This window comes from Topomyia yanbarensis, chromosome 3 (genome assembly GCF_030247195.1).
Source record: "Topomyia yanbarensis strain Yona2022 chromosome 3, ASM3024719v1, whole genome shotgun sequence".
Taxonomy (NCBI): Eukaryota; Metazoa; Arthropoda; class Insecta; order Diptera; family Culicidae; genus Topomyia; species Topomyia yanbarensis.
In genome coordinates, this window is record NC_080672.1 from 173,126,296 (window position 1) to 173,146,266 (window position 19,971).

Here is a 19,971-nt window from a genome sequence, read left to right on the forward strand (position 1 = left end):
TTCCTAAGGACAGGGATCTTTTAACTCTGAGCTTCATTACCTTCAAAGTTGGTATTAGCAAATCATACAGGAAAAAGGCTCTGTCCCAAGTCACTTGGGCTGAGAACATCTACTTCCGTTAATTTATGACCAATTTAAAAATTCAACGACGAATCATCAGGATTGCTGCGTACAAGAATCCATCTGGTGGTGGACTGTAGCGTCAAGCTATGCCGAATAAACCACATCGAATTTGCCCGCTCAGGTAAATACTTGAAGAATATATGTCCTTCCGAAGCTACATGCGATACTGCGCACCTTCAAGTATGCCTCCCATTGCAGTCAGCCCCTGGACACAACAGCCATGACTCGGACATCCTCTCCGCACCGCAGCTTGTTCATCTTCCGGACAACAGTACTACCAGCTCCGCCCACTCCATTCGTACTTTTGCTGATCATCGCCCTGAAAACTGGTGTCCACCATAACACTGATGGCTTGGCTGCTGAACGATGACTACGATGTTTGCGTCTTCACCGAAACGTGGCTTGATGCGAGGATAACATCGGTGCAGCTTTTCTGTTATGCTTACACCATATACCGTACGGACCGAAATAGTGGTAACAGTATTCGCGGTCGTGGGGGAGGAGGAGGTTCGATTGATCTTTCCACCGCATTTGCCTCATGTGAGATTGCTGTAGGTAGAACTTCCATTTCCCAACAGTTTTCAACTTCCCGGGATTCGGGAAATAAATATGAAATTTCCCGGGAAATCTCGAGATCCCGGGAATACAGAAAAAAAATGAAAAAGGGAATTGTTTTCTTGAAAACGAAAGAATTAATTGAAAAGTTTTCAAATCCGATTGATCTGTCCTAATCACAGCTGTTAGCAGATGTTGTTTTGGTGGACTACACATCATTGAATCATTTGATAACTCGGTACTCCGTTTATATAACATCAACTTATTTTGGATGATTTTTCTTCGATATATGAATCTAAATATCTCTAAATATGCAGAAAATCTCTATTGCGATTGAGACGATATACTGAACGCAGCTGCTGAAGTTACTGTCCCAAAAACTGGGATTCGCTGCGAAGCACTTCGATGGAATGTCATTTATGCAAAGTACCTTCCTTAGTTAACTTGAATGAAATGATGCAATTGCTCCAGGGTAGTGTGAGGTTATTTCCAATCAAGTGAGCACGCGATATATCGAATCCGTTTCGGATTTAAACGGATAATGGACGAACTTAGCAACGGACTTCACGTATCACCATCGATTTTCTGATAGGGCGAGAATCCGAATTACTTGACCTTAAGGCCATTCCAAAGTACTGCATCATTGAAAGCGAGATTTAAAGAGTTTGGATGCTCAGGACATTGGACAGATACGGCGTTGGGTACTTCTTTTCATACACAAAAAAATTAAACGTACTGGTATGCAAAATTGTATGCTATAACACATTTGACGAAATATGCATTATTTTGATTTTAAATTATTTTAAATAGCGTTTGCGTTAAGCACGATATCTCTACCAATCATCCCAATTTTTTGAACGAAAATTAATTGGATTTTTAAAGAAATCGAAGCCATATCCGTGAATGATTTTTGTTTGCAAAAACCTTTTATTGATTATCTAGCTATTGAAATAAGAGAGAAATATTAAAAAATCAAATTAATCGGTTCATCGGTTGCTGAGACATCGTGCGCATAACTACATCAAGTGAGTGCTGTAAGGAAATGCTTCGGTAATTTATTTGCAATCTATTTGGAATGAAAACATGAACATTCTTTAGCAGTAACCTGAGAAAGGTTTGTACTATATACTTTCTTTAGCAGTAACCTGAGCAAGGTTATATCCTATATCCCTGAAAATCACGAAGGAATATCTGCATTTTACCGAGTTCAAAGATATATAGGCGATATAGATCTGCCAACAAGTTGAAGTTACTACCCACTTCAAATGCTTCGAGATATCGAGATATTCCCAGCTGAATTTTTTTTTTCAGAACGTAAGTCTTTTGGAATAAATTAAAAATTCGTTTTCCCGGGTTTTTCTAAATCCCGGGAATAAGAAAAACCATTTCCCGGGCATCGGAAATCTCGGGAAATCCAAAAATCGCTTCTTCACAAGCTGGCGAGGATGGCGTGATGATTGTCCTTGGTAATATCAATCAGCCAGGGCTCATTTGGGTGCCGTCATGACACGGATACGCTTACCCAGAGCTTCGACAACTAACATCGCTAGTCGCATGCTACTGGACGAATTTGCTTTCACTGGACTAAGTCAAGTAAGCATGATTCCCAACCTCAAGTCACGCTTTCTGGATCTTCTTTCGTCTTTGTTAGTGAGAATATTATACCTATGCGTTCCATCACTGAAGCATCCAGCGTGATTGTTCCACTTGATAACTTTCAGCCTGCGCTTGTAATTTCAATTGCCAGTATTCGCTCAGTTCAGTACGTAGAAACTCTTTCTGTAGACCGTCTCAACTTTTGCAAAACTGATTATGTAATGCTGCGCCGTTCTCTGTCGCAAATTTATTAGAGTGTTCTGCATGACCAAGTAAGTGTTAATGCTGTAGCTACCCTCTACAAGCGACTAATACTGAACTGTGTTGAGATCTCAGTGCCTAAATGTCAGGCTCCTAGTAAGCCGTCCAAAACAGCACTCTTCGAAAGATAAAACGTACTCGAGCCAAAACCCTACGTGCGTTCACAAATCGACGGTGTCCTCCTCTAAGCGCATGCTCACTTTAGCCAGTAATGAGTTGTTGTTACAACAAGCTTTTGTACAAACGCTATGTAAAACGCATCCAGAACAATCCACGCGGAAACCCGAAGGGCTTTTCGTCATTTATCAACACGAAGCGAAAAGTAGCTGGACTTCCATCGAGGATGTTTTACGATGGCGAAAAGCTATGACAACTGTTGCGAAATGTACAGTTTCTAATTCTGTCTAATATATTGAGCCCCTCGGTTTCCTTGTGCCATTTAGTACCACTTCCCCGTTGAGCTTCCGACTTGTTCCAGAACTCTTCGGTCTTAGCCCGACGATGGATGTAGCCTACTCCGACGAAGATTTTCCCGGATAGAAAAGTTCGAAAGCGAGCCAAGGTGCCGAGGTCAATTCGACGATTCCGGTAGAGTAGAGCGTCCGGTTCGCTGGAACCACGGCGCGACTGGTAATGTCTCGTCGCGGTCTATTCAGTCTAGTTCGCGGTGCTGAATCTTAACTGTACGCTGACGGATCATTCTCCGGCATGGGAAGTTCTCCCGAAACCGAACCAATTAGGTAGGTTCCGATATCAGTTCGGCGATTCGGATGACGCAGGGCATCCGGATCACTAGTGATCCTATGACCCGCGACTGGTGGTGTCTCGCCGCGGTCTACTCAGTCTAGTCCCCAGCAGTGACAGAGAGTTTCCTGGCGAAAGAAGTTCTCCCAATACCGATTCTTCTTTGGTTTTCGCTATATTTCTATTGGAATAACCGGAGAGGTGCCGTGGTGGGTCTGGCGGTTCCGGATAGAGCGTGGTGTCCGGTTCGCTGGCGTTTCGACGACCCATATTCGGTGCTCTGTTGCTGTCTACTCGACTAGTGCTCTGGCGGTGGATCTAGCTTATTCCGGCGGAAAGTTCCCTGGCGGTGATTGCTCTCCCGAAACCGTTGCTCGATGTTCATCGCGTCGCTTCCACTGTATGACGGCCATGATCTACATCACAACTCTATTGACTGTTTTTCACGTCTTTGCGTCGCTTGTCATTCTGTAGGCTACATTATCCGGGTTGATGCCCAGTCCTCCCGTTTTAAGTAGCTCCCTGCACGTCGCTTCAAACCTCGGACAATCGTACACCACATGCTCCGGTGTCTCCTCGACGTTCTCACGCTCCGGGTACAATGGTGATGTTGCGTACCCGAACCAATCAAGAAACTTCCTGAAGCAGCCATGGTCCGACAGGAGCTGTTTTAGGTGGAAGGTCATATCTCCGTGCTTTCTATTGACCCCCGTCGACAGGTTTGGATGAGCTGGTAGGCTCACTTTCCTTTTTCCGTATTGTCCCATTCCTGCTGCCACGTCACCATCGAATGGATTCTCATCATCTTCCTCGCGTTTCTTGCGTTCCATTGATTGTAGCACTTGATATCTTGCGCCAGAGTGAGGCAGATGGGGATCATCTCGGCGATAACGCATACTGCCTCTGAACATAATATTCTGTACGCAATCGTACGACCACCAGCCGGAACGTTCTATTCAGCTTTTCGAGGTTCTGCTTAATTTTCAGCGTCGCACCCCTGGTTGGAGCCTCATATCGGAGTATCGATGAAACAGTAGATAGTAGATGTCTCGTGCTGCTTCTCGGATCGCCGACGTTTGGCATTATTCTCGCTATACCGTTCGTTGCCATCGCCGACTGTTCGTAGGCGTAGTCGTCGTGGTTGTTGAAGCCCAACCGGTCGTCGATTATCACTCCCAATTGCTTCAGCGCACGCTTCGATGCAATCACGTGCCTTTCGACGGTGATCTGTATCCGCTGAATCGCTTACCAATAACACATCCGTCTTGTGAGCGATTTGTAGCTTGACCCCGTTCATCCAGCTCTCGATCGCGTCTATTGTCTCTGGCACCGACACCTCCATTTCTCCAGCAGTACTCTACTCTGGCAGTAGCTCTTCAGGATCTAGCTCGCTGCAACATTGGTCTATACGAGACTGGTGACTTTCCCGACTTTGGCAGCAACAACAGTTTCTATACCTTCCGCATTTCGGATAAATTTCCATCATCTAAACACTTCTACAGTAGCATCCTGAACATGTTCGGATATGCCAGAATCCCAGTTTTCAGCGTCACTATTGGTATTCTATCCGGACCGGGGACTTTCTTTGATTTTAGTCGCATCGACGCTTCTTTGAGCTCGTCGTTAGTCGCTTGCCACTCGTCTGTGTTTGCTCTTTCTTCTTCGCCGTACGGTGTCGGTGACTAGGTAGTTGAGTCGTGCTTCGGGAAGAGACTCTTAATCTTTCGCTTACCCTGGCATATTTCAGCTGGTGTCAACGGGCCCTCATCTTCATCATAACGACTCATTATGCGTCCCCCAGGGATTGGCGTCTACTTCTCAGCACAACTATTTATGGCAAACTGGCTTGCCAAGCTTGATCTCACGTTTTAAAGCGTCCCTACCTTCTCGAAACATCGCTTGCGTTCCTCTCTCACTCTCCGATCTTGCTTTCTAAGCTGGCCTTCTGGCTCTAGGACAAGAAGGGTGTAGCGTATTGAGCTACTCATTTAACCAGTAAGCTGAACGCCGTCTACTGCATGGCTCCAATTTTCGTGGCATTATAACGTCACAAGCCGTCACAATCCTTCTTGTTGGATCGCATGAACGTACTTGATTCCTCTGTTCGCCGAAGTGATCCAACAATGAGGTTTTTGTTAAAGACTTTCGTCTGCTTTCCGATCGTCTTTCTCCGTGCTGCAGTAGGGTTCCATTGGCCGATGCGGTAGCGAATCGCCTGGTGGTCGCTGTGGGGATACTTCTCGCACACTCTCCAGTCCATGTTCGCTGTCCGTCAAGGACTACAGAATGTGGCGTAATTTCTCTAGGTACCGAGGTCCGATTCGTGAACCAATAAGCTCCCAGTGTTAAGACAATACCAGGAGCCATTTAGCTCCCAGCTTCGCCGCGATCTACTCGTTGTAGTCCTTGGCGGTAGACCTAGCCTCCACAACGAGCCGACCGGTAGGTGTCGAGATCACTATAGGGGGAAATATTCTCACAAGATAACTTTTGAAAATGAAACTTTGACAATTCCATTCAAAATATTAGGTATATTTCTGTTGAACACATTTATTTTTTTCAAATTTCTTCAAAATATTTCGGGGTTGATTTGTCCCAAACTCCCCACCCCTCGCTACTACGCCACTGCTGTCTCTGAACAAATGGTTATATCGGTAATCCGGAAAAAACAAGACCCCTTATGCACCCGGCCTCAGTGCTATACCTTCAGTTGCATTGAAAAACGTTCGAACCTTCTAGTAACCCCACTTGCACATATTTTTAATCTGTCGCTTCAGCAGTAAACGTTTCCTGAGGATTGGAAATGCTCAGTAATGTTTCCGGTATTCAAAATGGGTGACAAATGCAACATTGAGAATTGCCGTGGAATCACTTCACTAGGAGTCGAATCCTGAAGTGTTTGAAATAATTATCAACGAAGAGTTGTTTTCTGCTTGTCGACACTACATCAGTACACCTCAGCACGGATTTTTCCTTGGATGTCGGGTCGTCAGCTTCACGTCATTTTGCATGGAACAAATGTTCAGGAAATAGCAGGTGGATACTATTTACACAGATCTAAAGGCTAATCTAATCATGAGATACTGATAACAAAGCTTGATAAGCTAGATTCTGCCATTGGCTTCGATCATACATTGTACACCGTGGAGTCATTGTTCAAATTGGTGATATTGTTTCAGAATCCTTTTTTAACACTTCTGGAGTTCCTCAAGGTAGTACGCACAGTCCACTATTTTTCGTTCTAAAGTGTAGAGGAAAGCTGTTTTTTACCGACGGCAAAAAATTTTTTCTTATTCAACAGAATGAAGCCGATCGCCATGAGTTATAGCATCTTATCGACACCTTTTATAGCTGGTGCGTAAGAAACATGGTGGTCTTTAGGGTTGCAAAATGTTTCCTCATCAGCTATTATCGCAACTATAACATAGCTGGAACTCAGCTACAACGCGTTGATTACGTGAAGCATCTGGAAGTCATTATTGATGACAGGCTAACGTTTACTAATCACGTCTCAGCGACTATCGACAAAGCCAATTGATTGCCGGGATTCATTTTCAAAGTTTCCAACGAATTTCGAGATCCTCTGTGTTTCAAGGCTCTTTATTGCTCACTGGTGCGTCCGCAGTTGTAATTTGCAAACGGTGCCCTTATCAAGCTATATTAAGCCATAAGATAGAAGCGTAAACTCGTACGATATGCGTTACGCCAATTGCCCTGGAACGATCCGTTAAACCTGCCACAGTACGAGGACCGTTGTCGTCTTTTAGGACTTAATACTTCAACACATCGGAGACACACCGCGCAGGCTGCCGTCGTGTGAAAGATTCTGCTGGCTGAATTTAACGATCCGGAGCTACTAGCGTAAATCAGCCTCTACGCGCTTACCGGTACCCTTCGCCCTCGAGCGTGACTGCATTCTGAAATACGCAGTGCTAACTTCGTTACCAACAGTCCAATTTTAGCAATGAGGCGTTTCAACGAGTTACTAATGGATAACGCGAATAATTTATGAAAAGGTTGTATTAAAACAAAATAATTATGTTGTTAAAAGCAAAATTAAAATATCTCGAGAACTACCACATTTCAGAAAATTTTAGTTATGAGAATTTTGATTTGAAATGTAGTTTAGAATCATAAACAAAAAGAAAATTGTATTTTTGACTGCAAATATTATGAATTAATTATATTATGTATTGTCAGGGAAATTTTTTTATTGGAATCTTCTCCATGATCCAAATACACTGAAAATGTTTCTTTTATATCTTTAAAACGATAAACATTAGGTTGATGGCATATTATGATAGGAAAACGCGAATAACTTTTAAAAAGGGCAGATTTATTCGAAAGAATTGTTTTTGTTGCGGCAAAATAATAATATCTCTTTCGGATTCTCCTCCTCAGTAACTAGCACCAACTGGGTGTCTAGTTAGACGATGTATCTAAGCTAGTACCCAATTTAGCACTAGTTAGACACTAAAATCCAAAAAGTCACACGTCTTGCGTGAACACTAAACAACTGACTTATACCGTGTGATGTCTCAATAGTAAGCACAGAAGTTCTGTTTGCCGACGAAGAATATGAACCGAAACTGTCTTATGGTTTGAAGACCTTCAAACCAATTAGGAATTCCGTACTTCCGAGGCTACTCGTTCACATTCACGTACATTCTACAGTCTACTGCATGTGAGACTTTTGCTTACTGGATGGTTCTCCACGTTTAACTGCTAGAATTTTGTTTCTATACGCGAGATATTTATATAAGGATGAATCAATAGAATTAATCAAAACTGTCCGTTTTGCCCCACTAGTAGACATATTTTTTAAACGTTTGTACTTATTTACGCATGAATAAACTTACCTGTTATTTTCCACAATGATGTCACCTAAGAATTACGTTATCGAAATAAAGGAAAGAATCCGCGAAAAAATTGATTTTTTCCTTGATAAACTTGATCGGAAACTTGAAAATTACATCCGCACGAAGCTGCACTGCTCACGGTGTCTTTGTCGAACAAATTTATTCAAAAAAATTCGGCATCTGTAAAACTTCGGGATACGAAAGATTGGACGTTTCCCTTTCATTTGAAAGTAAAATTAAAATATTCTGTCGGGGGGTCTAGAACAACTTAAAAACTTAATGAAATAAATTCGTATTTTTGCTACTAATTGGTACTATAGACATTCAAAAAATATTAAAAGTGAGAATCTAACGAACAATCTCATTGTCTACAACTTCGTATAATGCTATAAATCGATGTAAAACCATCCGAGAAAGTTATTAAAATTTAATCAGTTCTTAGGTGTGCGCGGGGCCTTTGGATTAAGAAGTCGATAAACAATGTTGGGTTTAAATGAACAGTGAATTCAGATAAATTTCAATGTATACAAAGTCCCGTTCTCAACAGAAAAAATATATTTTCAGATTTCTCCGGGTCTTGGGCGAAAATGACACTTTATGAACAAGTAGGTGTGGAAAGGTGTTGACCAAATATATTCGATAATCTTATACCTTTTCAAGATGTTGATTAATGTAGTAACGGATTTTATTATGCCTTTTTCATTTCTTTTCTCGCTCTAGGAGATAGCTAATGTAAACTAGAATGACCCTTCTTCCTGATTCTATCCTGCCTGGTAAAATACAATTGGCTTAAATTCAAAGCTTTATATTTGAATGAACTAAAGTAGACAGTTCTAGTCATTGTAATAAACGACAGATTTTATTGCAACTTTGGGTTGAGAATCCTGGCAACATTATCAACATTAAAAGAAAGATGATTGAAATCGAGAAAAAAGCTCTTCAAGTTTTGGATCCATGTTTGTCATTTTTTGGGGTAGAGTCATCCATCAGAATTTTTAATGCAGATTTTTGTTGGTCTAAAACTTTATTTCCAAATCGAACACACTTCGCAATCTTAAAAAAAAGAACAAAACCAAGTTTCAAAATTTCCTTCAAAAAGAAATTCCGGAGTCGTTACTCGTTGAACACGGATCACAACAGAAAACTAACAAGAAAATATCAGGCTGGTCCATACATTCAGTAAATTTTCAAAGTAATACATGTCTGTTTATTGAAGATTTCCCTCATAATATGGGATAAGAGCAAAGACAACATATCAAGAAGACAGAGTTGCCAGTTCAGTTCAGAATCTGGAGATATTAACAACAACACGTCTTTCGGGTAAAGGTGATACTTTCTATATCTACTTTTATATTGAGATCGCTATCTTCGTACAATAAACAAAACCTTTATTCTCATTTACTATTGCGATTTTTGTTCAATGTACAGCAATTCCCAAAAGTTAACAAATTTGAACATAAATCGCATCGAATTATTTTTCTATCCTTCGTAAAACTGTCAATCAGGATTCTCAATCGAAATCAAATCAAATGACTGAATATCTAATCGAGTTTGATCAAATATAATGTTAAAATTTAGGCCAAATATGTACCACAAGATGCTAACTAGCAAAAAGGTTGATTCAAGATTACATCAAGCATACTCCAGAATGAGTGAAGAAATAAAAAGAAGAAACAAATATATCTGTGACAGAAAAAAAACTATTTCATTTTGCTGTATTACCCAGCATCTTTCAAAAGAGTACTAATTTCGTTCAAATTTTATCTACTCTTCTCTATATCTCCTTGCTCCTAAAATATCATTGGTGCGCATAAAACGGTGGAATCTGGAATTATGTTTTTTCCGCTTAAAAGTGGGACTTTGCCAGCATTCAGGTTCTTCTGAGCACACTGTTAAAATAACGCAAACCATTTTTTTACAAATGAAAATGTTTTTGGAATAAAGCTAGGCCCCGTGCGAATCTAGAAACTTTGATAAAAATTTAATAGCTTTCTCTGACGATTTTAGATCGCGATGAAGTTTTCTACAAAGATGTGCACAATTATCCATTAGATTCTCATTTTTGGTAATATTTGAATGTCTAAAGTAGTACCTAGGGGCAAAAATGTGAACCAGTTTCATTGAAAAACCTAACTTTTCAAACAAAAAAATTTAAAATACAAATTTGTTCTGAAACCCCCGACAGAATATTTTAATTTTGCTTTCAAATGAAAGGGAAAAGCCTATTCTATTACATACTGAAGTTTTAGCGATGCCGATTTTTTTCGAATAAAATTGTTCTACCAAACACACCGTGTGCTGATTATCAATATTTACTTAAATTATACACGTTTAGCAGTATTTAAGACCTACTAAGTTGTTCATAATTCAAGGTTATCCATAATGATACGGTACATATATAATAAAATTGAAGTTTTAATGTTATATCCCCAAAATAACCATGTGTCCGTCTTACCCCACCTGTCCATCTTGCCCACAGTCCCCCTTCGCTTCGCTGTGCAATCTCGTGGAACATATGAGCTGAAATGTACTGGAAAATGTCGTAGGAAATTTTCAACCAGTCTTTCCAATAGTATATCTGGTCTACTTACCCGTTAATCTAGCACTACTCTGCATTGTTTTGCTAGCATAACAACAGTTCTTCGTTTTTGTCTTTCTCGTATAGAAAGGTGATGACATCACTCTAAAAATCCCTATCCCAAATCTAGGGGGTCGAATGTCTTATACCAGGGATTCTCAACCTGGGGTCCGCAAACCCGTAGGTGACCGTGAAGTGGTTACCAGTGGGTCCCCGAAGATGATTACTCATCTCGAAAGAAGCTTTCTTGTAACAGACTGAAAATAATATTTGGTAAGTACACAAAATGGAATGGTGGTCCGTAACAATCCTAGATGATTACGAAAGGGTCCGCGGGGCAAAAAAGGTTGAGAACAGTTGTTTTATACCATTCGACTCAGTTCGTCGATATCGGAAAACGTCTGTGTGCACGTATGTGTGTATGTGACAAAACTGTCACATCTGTTTCTCAGATATGGCTGGACCAATTTAACAAACTTAGCCAACCTTCCCATCGGCTGTTATTGCATCTTTTGTCGATCGGAATTTCAGTTCCAAAGATATGGGTTGAATAGTACGACCACACAGCCATTTTATGCGTAAACTGGTACCACCATGATATTAAAATGACGCTAAACTTATAAAAATGGGTACAAAATTATCCAGTCTAGATCAATAATGGTTAACCAAAGATGATTTTACCACATTGGCCATCTACGATGGTTCTTGAAAAGCTGGTAATAAAAAATGTTCAAAGGGGGAGCAAACGGAAAATTTAAAAATCGAATTTGTAGTTTAATGCGAAATATATGTTAATGCTGATTGCTGATTAAAGTACGATATTTTTTTTTATTTCGAACGATTCAGCGTAGACACGTAGTTGATCACCACTAGGTGGATTAAAACAAGTTTTTTTTCTGTTATTGCTCAAACTCTCAGAGTGAAGAAATTCTTTTCAATAAACGACACAGCTTCATTTAACTTTTATTAAAAAAAATATGTTTGTTTTATTCAACTGAAATTTAAAATATATAAATATTTACAATATAATTTTCATGAATTACCTAACTAATATATAACTACACTATTTAATTTTACTTATCTTTTCCATTACCAATTTATACTTATTTTTTCTTTGTGTATGGTTTTGATTCACGACCAGTTTTATAACTTTTCGTTTAAGTATCATTAAAATTGAATTTGCTTGTTTGCTTCTCTGTCATTCTTTTGTATTCTGTATTTGAATTGTATAACATTATTCAGCGATAACCTGCTTCAAGTTGAACCCTATTGCATTTCATCTCGTCAAGTGTTGCCTGTCATGTTCGGTTCTATGCTCGTTTAACACTTGTGCCTACCATTTCAATACTTCAATTTATTACTTGCTTCATTTATTCTACTCTTCAATGCTGCGTGAATGGACATCGCATCGGATTGTGATTCATTGTTTCATTCGTATTGTTGCATGATCGTGTGCATACAACTGGAATCGCGCTATTTTTTGTTACTTCAAGTGTTTATGCTAAAGTGGACGTGCACTTCGCTGTGTTTTTTTTGTATGTTATTTGGGTGGCATTCGCTTGTCACTCGTTTTTTGCTATTTAAATAATTACAAACAAGTGCTCCTGTCGTTCGATAAATAACGACTGCCGAGCGACTTTTCCGCACAGACCGTGGGATACAAAATATACTAAAATCTGCATATATTTTTCCATTACTTTTCGGTTTAGAGTTACTCGAATGAATGACTCTCACTTCACGTATCACGCTATTGGGATGACGGTGGAATACATATATTTGAGTTTCTAGTGTCCGAACACTGATCTGGTTTTATTTGTAACGCAAACAATTGAATCGCGCGCTTCTGGGGAAACTTTTTATTTTGGCAATCGTACAGTACATGCCAGTAATATTAGTGGAATGTAGAGTTTTTACGAAGGTTTTGCTTTTATTTGAGCGCCACATGGCAGTATTTTGATAGAACATGCGATCTCGGAAGACCGATTAATAGTTCACAGGTCTAAAAGATTCGAAAACTCCTGTTCTAAATACAATACATGACTCGAAAGGGCCTGCTGCGTTGTATTACAAAAAACTCTTGATTGGATATGAGAAGGCGCTCAATATAAAAGAGCTCCTTGAAAAGGTATTATATTCCTGTTTTTTTTTGTTTTGAAAAATAAAATGTTTCCATTATTGCATGAACGAGTGTTCGATAAAAAAAATATAGTAAGTGAAATATTTTCAACCAGAACTGTATCTCTGTTTTATTGGCGAATAATTGTTACCAACGAAAGTCAGGAATCGTGCAAGTTGCTATGGAATCGCATGTCAACCGGCATCAATTGAACATCAAGTGGAGTGGTGATGCGTTGTGCGGTGGGTTTTATTTATTGTCCCGATTGCTAGCATACCTAGTCTCAGATGAGGTTTTTGGGAATTAACGAATGCGGTATACAAGAGAAAATCTGTCGGTTTTAACACAAATTCAGATATTGTACAACACGAAAATAATTGTAAATGTCAGGTCGCCGATAGAGTCGAGGGCTTTCAGGGGATGGATTTTTCTTGCTTTCCAGAAAAAGTATCGCCATTCAGTTGGCTTGTTATGTAACATAACATGCTTCAAATAATACAGTTTGCTTTCAACCGTGAACATAATATACCACTGTGGTACGCGCTAAGCCCTGTTTGGAGCTATGGATCTGCAGCTGAAGTGCACACGGAAAGAAGATTCAACTAAAATTTTTCAGGCACTCAGTAAAATAATACAGAAATAAGTTTTTGATTTGGAAAATATACAAAAGTTATAATTTTTATACGTTTCCAAGAGATGGTCTCCCTTGATATTTTTCTGCGTCCGTCATTTTACACCTCACAGGAAACGTTCTCCGAAATAATTTGTACAAACTTGCCCTCTGACATTGATGTGAAGGTTTGATCTCTTCTGAAGACAGTGGATCAGTGAACCAGTGTGTATTCCGTGTAATCCGTATGACGCGGTTTCACCTAGAGTGTGCCTAGCGCTTTTGGAGGATCGTTGCAACATTATAGGCAAGGGACGATGGAGGCAGGGACCGTACTCAACAGGATTTTCTGGATGCATAAAGGGTGTGATACTTTGACCATTAATCGAATTGGGGAATAAAGTGATATGAATAAGCGTAGTGCAATTGATAGTGGTGACGAATCTGACAGGTCCGTTCATAACGTAGTTTCCTGATTACTCCCACAGGAGCATGAGCTGTTGAAACTGAGATTTACAGTCTGGAGCAACTCATACGATATCGGGTGAGATCTTTCTAATATATTGTTTATTAGTATACTTCCAATGTGCTTTACATTTTAAGCTACGTTATCCACGTGACTATGCAATCGAAGTAGAATTTGGTACCAAGACTTTTTTCACATGAGTTATGCAACAAGAGGTAAAATGATTCGAACTTTTTATAATATGTAGCTTGTACGTACAAACTATTTTTGATGTACTATTGCTACGTAATCAACCGCCGCACAAAATTTTCAAAAAAAGCAACTACTTGCGGAATTAACTTTTTTTTATTTAATATATAAGTATACATGAGTGAAGTGCAAATATTTTAAAGAGGATAATGCCCTGTAAGTTATGGTTGTCCACAGTTTGCAGAAAACCATATTCGGAGTCGAACAAAGCAACCGTAAGAGCTTGAATAGTGTCAACTATTAACTTTCGGGAAACCCGTTTATTTATTTCAACTATTTCAATGACGTCGTAGAAAATCGATGTTTGCGGAATAGCAAACCTTGTGAATCGCTGAATCTCTGGTGTAAAGACTTGTCACATAAATCATCTATTTACCATTTATCTATCGGTTTCATTCCGATAGACTCTCAGTATCGGACTAACATTTCTACCTTTCCCAGAAGATGTGCATTCGGACGTGGCCGGTGTCAGTATTTGTCAGCATACAAAAATCAATATAGATTGCACGATGTGGCTCATCATGTAATTTCCAAACATGTAGTTCCAATGAACTTTTGTAATCTCAATTGGTTCTGGTCTATAATGAGAGCGAGTAAAGGTGCTTTAAACTAGGCTTACTAGCCAGGGCAAGGTGTAAATACCTCTGCCCCATCCCAAAGGATCAAAGGAGTGACGTTAACCTTCTTAGCCGAGTCACTCCCAACGATTTGTCATATTCCCTTCAAACTGAAACGGTCGGTACGGTTGTTTTCGTTTCTTCCTCCTTTAAGATTCAAAACAACTCGTTAATTAAATTATTCATTAAATGAATCATTTAATTGCCGTCTAATTTTGAAACATTTCAAACCCAACTCTGCATAGTAGGCCTGGTCGTTTTAATATTTGCGACATATCAAAATATGCTTCAAATATTAATATTGACAAGAAAAACACTACAGAATCACTGTAGTGTTTTCCAGGATGCTTTTCAATACTGGCTGTGTAAGGGTTAGAATAGAATAGAATTTTCCAAGAGATGGTCTCCCTTATTCATGTTTATCTCAGTACACAATACACAGGTATTATTGTTCGCTGGTTTCGGTGAAAATGATTCTGTAGAAATTCAGTAACACATTTCTATAGTATACTTTTCAGTTTAGTGAGCTTTGGCTATCCTCACAATTGTTCTCCTGTGCTGCTCACGTCCATGGGAGTGTTGCATTAAGTAGTTATATTTTGGCAGCACTGCGAGCGTGAGACGAATGGGTTAAAATACCTAAGGATGGCTGAAGTTTAGTAAGCGTAAAAGTAAACCACAGGAATGATTCTTTTTCACCAAATCTCATCAACCGCATCTTTTAAACATAATGCAACGGTGGCTACAACCTAAAACACAATACAACAATTAACAGTTAAATATTCAAAATAACACTCCAATACATTGCATATCAAGGACTGATTTGATTTAAGTTAATATAAATCTATTTACGGTTTTGTTATTTAGATGAAACAATTAAATTTTGCATTACGTATAAAAAAAATCAATAAAAACTCATTTATTTTGCATAAAGCTTTTCAACTTTTAAAATATTTGCAATTACTAATCAAATAGTTCAGAAAGATAATTATAGTTATTCAATTAGCTATTTATTATATAGCGTTGTACAGATGTATGACAAGTATAGAACCAGACTATTCAAGGGACAGGAAGCTGGAGCAGATTAAGCATGGAAATACTAGACATGGCAAGGTTTCATGTTTATCAATAAGTGGAAATACTGGAAATGAATTGTTTGTTTGTATGCATCACGAAATTATACGAAAGCGTTGAACCTTTCTTGACTTTTGAAATGAAGTCAAGTAATTCAGAAAAATAAAAATTATTTTTGATATTTTTTCATCAATCAGTTTTCCGTGCAAGCATATCGATTTGCGTGGCGAATGGGTAAGATTTTTTTTATTTCGATTATAGAGGTTTTAACCTTAAGGTCATTCGCCTCTTCGGGTTAGAAAAATCTCTTATGAAAAATTTCTAACCCTATGTGCGTGGTCGGGACTCGGATCAAGATCAAGATAGGGGCTTTTATTAAGCGCTATAATTTGCTCCATTTTTACCTTCCTATGCTTAATCCAATTCTCCGAAAATATTTAGTCGAGAAAGAAAAAAAATTCGAGTAAATGTAGTCGAAGAGTTGTTTTTCAATAAAATTCCAAAACAGCGAAGATATATCGCAATTTTATTTTTCACCATTCAATGACACTAACCTACAGTCTGAACCGACTTGCTAAGAATCACCTACGTTGATGTAAGAATCCATTGTAAAACCTGTAAGAGCTCTGGTAATACAACAAATAAGTTAAGTAGACGCCTTGTGTACAATGTACCCCTTTGTGTAAAGTTTTCATGCACGAAAGAGAGATCAGGGTGATCATCAACAAAAAATTTCTCAAACGTATAATTATATATATATATATATATATATATATATATATATATATATATATATATATATATATATATATATATATATATATATATATATATATATATATATATATATATATATATATATATATATATATATATATATATATATATATATATATATATATATATATATATATATATATATATATATATATATATATATACAGGGTGTTTGGTTCATGGTTAAGAATCTCTCGGGGGGTGATAGACTGCCATATTTGGAGAAAAAAACTGTTCTACACATACCATCAAATCTCAACCGTTACAGAGTTATTGAACTTTTAGTGTAAAAAACTTATTTGTCTTAAAATACCTCTAATTTTAAAAGTATACTTTGTATTTTAAATGTTTCAGTTCCATTCGAATGGTGAGAAAATTTCCTATTGAATTGTGTTCTCATATCTTTTAGTTAATTAGTTTTAATTACCTTTTAACTGTAAAGTAATTAAAAGTTAGTGTTTTTGAGGAGGTTTTTGCTAATTTTCTCGAAATAATAAAGTATGATTATAGCAATATCCATTATCCAAAAGTTGGGTTTTAGGACGATTCATGATTTGTTCTTGGACGTCATATTTCTATCTCTTCTCATTTCTTTGTAATTTCATTACTATACTTTTCCTGTAACCGACTTGCAAGTGCTTAAAAGACTCTAATCTAAAAAATATGCTTTATATCGTTATTTACAAGATTTCATTGGAAAGCTGAGAAAATGTCCTATCAGTGCATGTACAAATATCTTTTAGTTAAGTGTACTAAATGATTTTTTACTAAGAAATAACTCAAAATTTGTGTTTTTTGAAGAGTTTTTTAATTATTCTAATTATTAATCAACAAAATTTATCGTAACTATTGTTCATTTGATGCCCCTTAATGTTCTCTATAACTTTTTATTAGACACTTTGTCTATATCTCTTTTCATTTTGCTGCTATTTAATAGTTAACACAGCATGAGCTCGCCACAAATGTAGTGGGTTCGAAATCATTATTTTTGCATATGAAACGATGTGATAAAAACGATTTTGCGTCGAAACCAAAAGAGATAATTGAATGGAGTCAAAGAAAGAACTGTAGAACTTGCTGAGATGCATTATTTCCATGATAATAATGGTGATGTTTATTATTTACTATTTTAAGAAAATTAACGAAAATGCTAATAATAGCACTGACTTTAAACTAATTTACTTTTAAAAGAATACTAAATTCACTTAACTGAAAGGTATTGATACATTTTTCACTGTAAAATTTTCCTGGCTTTTGAATAAAAAGAAAAAAAAGTACATTAAGTGCCGTAATTTTTCAATTAGAGCTGGTACTAGTGAAAATGGGATAAAAATATCCAAGTAGAATAACCCAAAATCATGAAAATAAGAAAAGGTAAGTGTATCATGTCAAAGAATAAATTAAGCAGCTCATCAAGACTAACAATCTGAATTATTAAAATGATGAGGTTAACTATTAGGATTTTCAAGAAATGAACGAAAAATCGTTTGAAATTGTTTAATTTTCAATAAATTACTTTGAAAAGGCTACTTAAACTCATCAGCTGAAACATGTAAGGGCATCACTCAATGCGAAATTTTCTCACCTTTCGAATGGAACTGAAACATTTAAAATACAAAGTACACTTTTAAAGTTAGAGGTATTTTAAGACAAATAAGTTTTTTACACTAAAAGTTCAATAACTCTGTAACGGTTAAGATTTGATGGTATGTGTAGAACAATTTTTTTCTCCAAATATGACAGTCTATCACCCCCTGAGAGATTCTTAACCATGAACCAAACACCCTGTATATATATATATATATATATATATATATATATATATATATATATATATATATATATATATATATATATATATATATATATATATATATATATATATATATATATATATATATATATATATATATATATATATATATATATATATATATATATATATATATATATATATATATATATATATATATATATATATATATATGCAATTAAAAAACGGAAGAAAATAATGTATTATACATTTTTTTGTTTGCATTTTTACCTTCGAAAATTGCGATCAAATGCGTGGGGTACATTTATACCCCAATGCAACGTTCTAGGGTGGAAAACGCAAGAGCAACGTTCTAGGGTTAAGCATAAATTTAAAAAAAGTTATGCTGTACATCGCCATATCGGACAGAGAGATTACAAAGCCGTAGTTCAAACCGAGCAGTCCGGCCATCATTCAACAAGTGTACCAGGAGGAGTGTCTAGAAAATTCTTCTGCCGTTCTTAAAGGAGCATCCTGCGGATGGGAAGTACGTCTTCTGGCCGGACAAGGCGTCTTCCCATTACACCAAGAAGACGCTGGAGTATCTTGAGCAGAAAAAGATACCGTACGTGCTGAAAGAAACGAACCTTTCCAACTTGCTGCAGTGCCGTTCCATTAAGGATGTTTTCAGCAGTTGACCAACAGGATCCGGAAGATGGACGTCAGTGCTGTCCAGCTCTTGTGAGAGCACCGCGACTAAGTTGTGTCGTACGGCTGACCAGATTCCAACAGATAAATCATTTTCGACAAAAATCCATATGGGACTCTTATACTTTTATGGGCAGTACACGACTGAAAAATTCTCATCCCGTTAGATAGACTGTGGTAGTTCAACACTCTCTTCTATGTTTAGAAGTGGCTCACTGCGTCAACAGCAGTCGATGTACCATGGAAAGATCTGATACTCTGGCACGACTTTGGTGAATACAGGATATTAGAAAATGAGGTACCTAATTCAGCACCCCAATCATTCGATTGACACTACTGGTACTTGACTGAGAAATGTTAGTCAGTTTTGAGATGATCACCCATTTAGTATAGTTTCAAGACATATTTTAGTATAGTTTCAAGACATATAGTATAGTTTCAAGACATATAGTAATTTAGTATAGTTTCAAGACATATAGGCCTCATCATGCACATTTTTGCGCCGAAGTCTATGTTTTTGAAAATACCCATATGGAGACGCCTCATAAATCTCCTTACAAATTGGTTGCCTAAACAACATCATTTCACTGAAAAATTAGTGCTGTTTACTATTTTTGTCAACCATTACTGCTATCCGATGTGATCGGCTACTACGATTAACGTGTATATCAACCCTTTAACGACAAACGCCTCCAAATGGGTTTTCATAAAGGTAGTTGAAGAAAAGAAATATGGAATTTCAAAATTGATATCAGAAATGGATTATGAGACCCAAAATTTATTAAAACCTCAATTTTTAGCCAAATAGACCAATTTTCATAATTTTGTCACAACTTTGTATGAACAGGTGCGCTGCTAACTTTGTATGAAAACTGTGCGCTGCTA